This window comes from Pyxicephalus adspersus, chromosome 11 (genome assembly GCF_032062135.1).
Source record: "Pyxicephalus adspersus chromosome 11, UCB_Pads_2.0, whole genome shotgun sequence".
Taxonomy (NCBI): Eukaryota; Metazoa; Chordata; class Amphibia; order Anura; family Pyxicephalidae; genus Pyxicephalus; species Pyxicephalus adspersus.
The window spans coordinates 42,495,772-42,505,494 of record NC_092868.1 but is presented as its reverse complement, the minus strand read 5'-3'; the positions used below and the strand labels follow the sequence as shown (position 1 = coordinate 42,505,494).

The following is a 9,723-nucleotide window of genomic DNA, read 5'->3' as shown; positions in this document are numbered from 1 at the left end:
TCTTCATGGAAAAATAAGACATCCCCCTGAAAATAAGACCTAGGGCATATTTTGGCATTTCAAAAAATATAAGACAGTGCCTTATCATAGGGGAAACAGGGTATGTAACCCAGGGACTACCTGTACAGCTGACTATGGTGCACAAGGACAGATATTGTGATCATTGTGTGCTTGTTGCAACTCCTGGAATGCTGCATGTTGTTCAGTCCTTGCAGATTTTAAGTAAATAGGCTGGCTATGAAAAGAACATGGTACTCCAAGTTCTTTGCGCTTGGTTAAAGTTTAGGGAGTTAAATGGTCAGAACAATTTTTTTAAATCTCATTTGCCTATTAGATTTTCAATGATCAGACTCTGGAAGGTTGCAGATTCAGCAGTGGGGGACACATATTTTTGGATGTGTCATGGCTGGATTGCTTGCTTATTTTAGACTTAGTTTTTACCTTTACAGGCAATATTGTGCAATGCCCTGTTACACCAGAAAGGGTTCTATGTAATGTGTACAGTAAAGTGGAGAATTTAAACCTTCATGTTATTGCTTTTATTTTACACAGTATAAGACAGAGAACTGGAGAGATTGTGTCTTCCCAGAGTTTGCTATGATGCTCAGACTTTCTCTTTTGCTCCTGTGTAGGTGATCATGCCCGGTTACTGTGTGCAGGGCACAGTTGGTCACAAGATCCTAAGTGGCCAGCGCAAGCTGGAAATGGAAGGGAGACAAACGGTACATTTCCTTTTTCACTTTAAATACATTTTCAACTGCAAAATGAACACTGGTGAATGGCATGAATCCCTAAATGCTACAACAGGGACACGTGTGTGTGTGTCTCTATACATTTTAAATTTAAAAATTTATTTTTTGTCACTCCTTCTCACAGCATACAGCTGGGTTAGTTCCGCCCCTTGATCTCCATAGGACCACTTACCAAAGCTATAAAGGTACCCACCCTCTCCCCTACAGGTGTTCTTTTTCTGTCTTTGTTCCAAGAACAAACATCTGTTTTCCCTATTCTTTTTACTTTTCTTTAGCTGTCAAAAACAGTCTCTCAGTGCCTTGCACATGTGCAGCAAAGTTCAGCTCATAGTCATACAAAAGAAAGCAAAGACATTCTTTCCTTCAATGAATCTCTACTACTGCCATTTGTATCTCTGGGGCCACCTGCTGGATGCCTCCTTGAAATTGCAGTCTGAGTCTCAAGCAATAGGCATTGAATATAATATGGTAGAATTTATGTGTAACATTTTTGTTCATACAATATGACTTAGTGAACTGGTGTTCTGCCTGATGGTGTTTACCGGGATTCTGTTGTTCTATAATTACACCTACCTGTTTATCATCCTGTGGCATTTTGTAGGAAAAATCTTAATTGTACAATCATTAAACCATTAGATGTTAATGAGTGCGATTTGGTGCCATAACTCTGTTAATCTCCAAACTATTCAAGTAGGGGTATTTTACTGTTTCTAGTATCGGCCATCTTAGGCGACCATCAGCATCCTGCTTCCAGCAGGCGTCATTTTTAAATACTTTTTCTGTTTGCTTTTTTTTTTCTAGCTGCTTTGCTGACCGGAAGCAAATCGGGTAGGAAATTCAATTTGTAGGTTTTTGTTTGTATTTGGTTCTGTGTAGGTACATATATAATAGGTAGATAGGTATAATGTGTAGATATATTATTTACTTTTAGTTGCTGGCTCACCTTCTCCCGCCTCACAGGCATGAATGCTGAAACACAGGTAGGGGAATATTCAAAAAGGCAAGAAGAGAATACCGTACAAGAGTGAGCACTAAGAATCACAGTTGTACCAAGATAACAACTATTGATGACAAACTCAACCAACTCAATGCACTTACCATGATCTCTGCTCAAGGCACATAAAAATTTATTGCACCCAACATTAGGGTCCATTCTGGGTACCTCCCAACCATCCTTCAACCCCCTCCCAGCAATCACCACTCTCCCAAGAAATGCACTCAATCTAACAACACACACTCCTCTTTTGTTTACCAACCCAACTCCTCAAACAACAACTCTCACCTTTTCCACCCAAACCACTCCCACAATAGTCCCCATTTCCCAACACTCAACATTACCCACACAGTTCCAAGAGGCCTGCAAAACAACCATGGATACACAGTCACACACTCACAATTAAAACATCTGAATTAACAATTCAGTCTCTTCCTCCCACACACCACAGCAACCTATTTACCATAGGTGCTATTCCAAGACCACAACAATCTTTTTTTTTTTTCCATCAACAGTTAACATCATCCATACTAAAACAGATTCTCATAAATCAATATTTCCCTCAACCCAAATGAAAATGGACAATATGGATACCATAAATCTCTCTTCCTACCAATTATCTCTAGTTGAAATATAGGTACTAAAAATGGGCCTTTCATTTTGCCCTACCGCAAGAATTGATAAATTTGAAATGATCAAGGATACAAACCTTTTCGCACAAAAACTAATATTGAAAACCACCTATGACAAGACACATGCTTCTCAACCTATCCCCAGTCTCCTGATTTTCAAGACCTACAATGCACAAGACTTTATGGTACTCAAAAATATATATCTATTACTATGTGAAAATGAAACAGATCTAACCTCTCATTCTGAAGAACCACCAACACCGAGAGACGTTCAAACACAAGCAACCAACTACCAGGACAAATTCATTTATGATCTGTTATTTCGAAAATCAAAATCTAACTTTTACCCTCAACTATCACCAAAGATATTCTTGCGACCAATTTTAGCTCATTACCATCTAAATCTAATTTTACTCCCCAGCAAGCCAGAGCTGTTCAAAACCTCAAGAAAAACCACGCCATAACCATTAAACTGTCCGATAAAGGAGGAAAAGTGGTAGTATTGGACACATCACGTTACAAGTCCACCCCACAGTTCCTACATTTTATACTTAACCTAAAATACACAAAGATATACAAAACCCTACAGGCCGACCTATCATATCAGGTAATAATTCTATCTCATCTAATGTAAGTGATTTAGTAGATTCAGTCCTCAGACCACTAGTGACTAAATTACCATATATAAGAAAATTACTATCTGAAAGACACTTATCGAATTTACCTAACAAATGATCCAACAGTTCCAGCCAACACTATACTTGTGGCAATCGACATTTAAGCAATTATATAGTAGTATCCCTTATAAACAAGGTGTTCAATCAGTCCTTGAGGCCTTAAGTACTTCTCAATTAACAGCCACTCAGGTCGATGTTGTCATTTCTTTACTACAATTCATAATAATCAGAAATACCTTTACTTTTGACAATTAGATGTATCTACAGCTACAATGTGTCGCAATGGGGACTAAATGTGCCCCATTATACACAAATGTTTACTAAGTGGTAAGTGGAAGCAAAATCTTTTCTCAAATCCTGCTTTATCAAAATACCAACAATATATCTTCTTATGGAAACGCTATGATTTCTTAATTTTTTAGACAAGATCGATGATTTCCCTGAATTAGGATTGAAATCAGTGACTCGGAGGAGTTGAAAAAATTAGGTTTACTATGGAATAAGACTCTTGTAGTATTCCCTTTTTGGATCTACGTTTACGTATACGTTCTGATTCCACAATCTCCTGTACATTATATCTCAAAGAAACAGCAGGTAATACCATATTACATGCTAAAAGTTTTCACCCCCATAGCATACCATACGGTCAGTATCTGAAACTGAAAAGAAATGACACAACATTGGAAGATTTTAATAAAAAGGCTAAGTTGCTACAAGAAAGGGTCCTACTTGAGAGGCTATTCAAAGAAACTCCTCAAAAAAGTTATCGAAGAGTCAAACAATTGGAAAGACAACAGTTACTGTTGCAAACCTCTAATAATCCACAAGACCACACCACATGGATCATTATCAAGTTCCATGACCACCGTGAGACGTTTCTGAAAATCTGTCACAAACATTGGAATATTTTATATTCTGACCCATCAGTTAGTAAATTTATTATTGAAACACCTGGAATTGTGTACAGGAAAGCCCCATTAATTAAAGATAAACTTGTTAGAAGTCACTATCGCCCAGAAAAGATTTAATCAAAACCTTCTGTAAGGGGAATTTACCAATGAGGTCACTGTCTGCAATGCAAATGGATACAAGAATCCCAATGTACTTTACTTCCCAATGGGCAAGTACATTATCCCCAATTCCACATAAATTGTGAAACAACAGGTGTCATTTATATCAGTGGTCGCCAACCTTTTTGGACCTACAGATCTCGCATGCACTGGGAGCCGTGTGTCACTCCAAGGGAAGAAACTTCCCCCATAGTGACATCATGATGCCAGAATCCCCCCTACCCGTGTCCAGAGACACCCGCCCACCGCCCTGAGCCAACAATTCGTACAGGAGACTTGGTCTACGGCTCTGGCTGGTGTGCCCCTCCAGCAAGGTACTGGCCAGAGCTGGCGAACCACCAAAATTTTTGTGGACCACCTGTTGGTAACCACTGATTGATATCATCTTTTGCATATCCGGACCTTTTTATATTGGAAAAACCAGAAGAATGTTAAGCAAAAGAATTTACGAACATGTCCAATCAGTGACCCATGGGGGAGTAGTAACCCCCATAGGCTACCATGTAGGTAAAAGACACAATTATGATGTCAGTACAGTTTGATTCTTTGCTTTGGATCAAGCCCCACAAAATCCTTGTGGTGGAGACATAGATAAACTTCCCTTACAACTGGAAGCAAAATGAATTTTCAATCTGAAATCCACCACTTACCTAGGTTTAAATGACTTTTTTGGCTACAAACCATTCCTCTAGAAACTTCTGTATAGCAGAAAGTCTTCCTACACCTAACCTCAACCCCCTTTCATACTTTTGTATGTGATGCTCATGCTACTAGTGTTTAATATTTGCCTTCATATATAATCTAATACACATTACTATACCCATTTGTGCCCGTGGCATACTATCTTTGAATAATGCTACTTCATTCATATCTGCACCCCTTCTATGGTTATCAATTACTTTGGTATTATGTTTAGCCAAGTATATGTCTGTATATCACTTATGAATGTTATTACATATGCTGATGTATACCTTTATATTTCTACCACCAATTTGCATGTACATAAGATTAGTTCTTATATTTATGTATCTCTACATAAATATCATCTTGATACTCCCATTTGGATGTTACAAGTTATGGCACTTTAAATATGTATGAAAATATTATACGGTTTTACCCTTTGACAACTCTTCTTTATTACTGATTGTACACTCATGTTGACATGTGTTGTTATATAAATTAGAGTAATTATATATGAGTATATCATAGTTATTAACTACAATCTATATGTATACACATACATATATACTATATGTATACACATTTTGGTATAATAAGAATTTAATAAAATTATATTTAGATTCTACACATTTATATTCATGTCAGTTTAGTACATTGCAAATATTCATAATTTTGGATCACGTATACTAAAACATACCCCCTCCTGTACTTTACAATACCAATACATATAGTACATTCAAGGCTTTATTCATTTTTCATCTCATACCTCATTATTTTTCAAACTCTATTTATATTTATCCATCATCCATACACTGACATTTCAGCCAGTAATACATCACTCACATATATTCTATCCCAGTCCTTTCCTTTCTCTATTTTGTCCCTCTTAAGCTCACTTATCAATCTTATAATTTTTCTCTGGTCTCATTTACTTTCTGTTCCTGTCCTCCTCTCTCTGTTCTTTTCTTTCATTTCTCCCCTTTCTAGCTCTCTTAGTTGTCCTTCATTTCCCTCACCTGTGAGTCTCAACTTTTGAGGGGCAAGGCGCTAAGTAAACAGCATTTAGCCTTATGAATGATCAGCGTGTCACGCTGTCGGCCCAGCTATCCTTGTCTCCCATATGGCTGCAGCTTCTGCTTCTAGCCACAACCCCAAATTCACCTCTGAATATCTATATTAGGACACTGAGCCACAGCTGGAGGGTGTGATCTTGTTTCTTTTTTCTCTTCTCTCTGTATGGCGCATACACATGGAGCTCGCTAACCCGCATATGCGCAGTATTGATCCAAGAACACTCTCTCCTCGCCTATTTCAGGTGGAAGAATACAATGTTGCAGTATTGAGACCGCTACAGTATACAGATATCAGATACAGATATCTGCTGTTCTGCTCTTCACCAAACTTCAATATTTTCTACAGGATGTTGTATTACATCATATCTCTTTAAGACAAAAGGTAATTCCTTTTTAATATAGTTTATTCCTTTTATAGTTTTTTTTTTTAACAATATGAACTATACGCATTTTTTTTGTTTGTTTCATTTATATAAATATGATTCACTAAATATTTTCACCATAACCACATATAGAAAATTAAATGACTTCCTGCATTTTCTACCTTATTATAGCTTACATACCTAAATACCCATACCTCACATACCCTATATATTTGATCACTTACATTATATAAAAAAAATATATTTTCAGGGACATCCTGAGTTACTTTTTGTATGGTGCAATTGGTGCACACTCCAACCACTGTAAGTACTAAAATATCAGATAAATGTATGTTTTATTAAACTTATAACTGTATATTTATTATTATTATTATTTCCTATATTTGATCCCCTAACAATTATACCTCCATCTGCACTATTCTGTTCCTTCTAGAGTATGGATTAACCAGCTTTGGTTAACTCTTTACGAAGATATGCAAGTATCACATACTCACCTTCATTTACCCAAACCCCATTATAATAAACCAATTATATAACAAATATTGATTTACCGGATGTAAACAACCACATATATTAAATACGATTTTGGCCTCACAAAACCCCTTCTGTCTCTTATAATTTTAAGAAGGTGGCCTTGACTTTTTTAACCTTCCAGGTTATTACCATTACCTACCTCTTCTAGCCTCCTGCTGATTCTGATAAAAATTGTGATCTTTTCGACTGATCTCCATTTTAATATATTAGGCAAACAGAAAAATGGATTTAAATTTGTAAAAATATTTTATTTTTCTGACAAACACGCTGTTTGCATGTTGATAAATGGACCCTTTGAGTAAGTAAATACTTAAATGTTCCTAGCCTGGCCATGGGTTCACTTTATAGCTTTCACCTATTTGGAGCATATTGGAGCACAGACACTGCACAGAAACTTGATCGAAGTTTTAACGATTCCCTACTATATCCAGAATCAGAAAACATTTTGCTTTGAGGTCTGTAATAATGGTGAGTCTTATTTTTGCCACAGCAGCAAAAGCAGTTGATCCAGTCACAGCAATCAAGAAGGAAAGAGATCATCTAGTCGAGAGAGGAACCAAAAGTCCACTGGCATGGGTAGCGGGTCTAACCATGCCACCAGCAGTGGAGGAAAAAGTGAAAAAGAGTGCGAAGCCTCTGAGCCAGCACAGCCACCGAAGCCACAGCCCCGCATCACAGAGCGAGCAAAGTCACCACAGAAGCCACCACTCTCACAGCCCCCCTGGTCTACCCCTGCTTTACAGCCTTCCAAAGGGAGCAAAGTATTTAACAATAGCAGTCCACCGGGTTGTCCTCTGGTCCACCAGCTCGGCAACGTTCCTCCAGAACTGACCGGAAGTCGGCAGTCCTTCCAGAAGGCCATGGGAAACCCCTGTGAATTTTTTGTGGACATTATGTGGACAAGATACGATACGATTTTGCATGCAGCAAGCTCACACCTGACCTCACTGATTAAAAATGTACCCTATATCTGAAATTAGGAAGGAACTGTTCAACTAACGAATATTTTTGAAAAGAAGCAAAAGCACTTCAACTAAGGCTCTTAGAAAGAGGCTACTCTAAGAAACTTGAAAAAAGCCTACTAAAGAGCCAAAGAATCATTTCAGACAAAATCTACTTTTTGGAATACAGAAAAAAATGACCCAAGACGTCCCCAGGATCAGAATCATTACGAGATTCTGCCAGAAACATTGCAATTTACAGGTAGTGTATCCCAATTCGTCTTCAAGAAATCACCATCTTTAAAAGAACAACTAGTTCGCAGCCACTTCCAAATACTACAACCTAGAACCGAGGTTAAGGGGACCTTCAAATGCGGACATTGTACCCAATTCCCCTTGGATCCAGGAAGCTCTGTGCATACCCGTTCCCAATGGTCTGGTACATCGTCCCAACCATCACAATAATTGTTCTACACAAGGGATCATCTACCTCATCACATGCAAATGTGGATCGTTCTACATAGGAAAAACTGAACAAGCTTTCAAAAAAAAGAATATATGAACACGTTTATTCAATCACGGCAGGTAGAATCACCACGCCCATCAGCTACCATGTAGCGACCTATCAGTTATTACCTTTTTTGGCTTCGAACATATTCCTCCAAACCCATGAGGAGGCAATTTGGACACCAAATTATTACAAGTCGAGTTCAAATGGATAGTTAACCTTCAAGCCACTGAACATCCAGACTTAAATAACACGTTGAGCTTTAAACCACTGCTATTTAGAGGTATTTAGTGATTCTGTTTTTTCCATAAAGATTATTACAGATCTTGTGTATGTTATGCAGTTCTTTTAAATACAGTTAGCAAACTTTACTATCAATCCCCACTTGAATCAATGTAAGGATTGATAGTAAAATCTAATAAACATTTAAACAGTTTGTAACGTGTTATTTTATAATAATGACGTGTTATTTTCTCCAAATTGATTACTACTAAAATAGCTCTTTTTTTCCCATTACTACCTTTCAGTGTGGCACCTGCTGCTGGTATAGCGGGTGGGGGCTTGTCTCCCCTGCCCGCTGATTGGCTTCTCTGTTTGCTGTAGATCATTGAACCTCCTATCATTTACATATGGGCGGCTCAATAGGGCATTAAGCATGTAAGGGTGGAAGTGACTGGGGAGCTTTACCCTGCGCATGTGCTACTACCTCGCGCATCCACAGTACCATCTTAGGGACGCCAATCACCATGCTTTTTAAAGGTGGGATTTTCTCATGCTCAGCCATTTACCCACTACACAGCACCACCTGCCGAACTGTGCACAGTGTTCCTTTTCTGCATCTATATAAGGTTGGTCACTATTGCATATTTAACTGTCCTTTTTTCCGTTACAAAACACTTTCAAACTTATGCCCTCATGGCAATAACCACTTTTATTTCTAACTAGACTTGCTGCTAATAATTGCCTTGATTCCAAAAATTATTTACAAACGTGGGACAATGCTATATAATGTCTATACTTTTTTTCCTATCTAATTGAACAACCTATGGTTAAATAATTTAACACTGGCAGTGTGTTTTTTTTCTCTTGCATAAGCCCCTCTTTGGAGCACTTAACATTAATTTTTAAATTAAACTCCTGCATCAAACTCCCTAACTTTTTTAGGTATTAAAATCATGACAATTATAACAATGATAATACCAAGATTTAAAGTGTACCTAAACTCAGAATTTTCACTTTTTCATAAAAGGGTAAAGAACCCTTTTATTTACAGTGAAAATTCTGTTTGTGTTTTAAAAAAAAAAAAAAGGCAGTAACGTCCCCTTAATTCTCAATCGCTTAGACCTGTCGCTCCGGAGCCCTATGCAGCTCTTCAGCCTCCTTGTTGTGGCTCCCTGTGGCCGTTGACAGATCCCTGATGGGGTATCTCCTTCCTCCCGTAGACACTATTGAGGAGGGAGGGTCCCCTTCCAGGGTTC

At 37.9% G+C, this 9,723-nt stretch overlaps 1 protein-coding gene across 2 annotated transcripts in view; it reads left to right on the top strand.

Annotated features, from left to right (window-relative positions):
• The window catches only part of LOC140340730 (integrator complex subunit 11-like), a 20,055-nt gene extending 11,376 nt beyond the window's left edge, over window positions 1-8,679 (top strand). The window contains exons 4-6 of one of the 2 annotated variants that reach the window (XR_011922721.1): window positions 633-722; window positions 6,122-6,261; window positions 7,290-8,679. The gene's annotated coding sequence lies outside the window, so the exon portion shown is untranslated. Of the gene's footprint in view, window positions 1-632; window positions 723-6,121; window positions 6,262-7,286 lie in introns of both variants that reach the window. The other variant, XM_072426103.1, reaches the window with a different exon arrangement.
• Window positions 8,680-9,723: the final 1,044 nt, after the last annotated feature.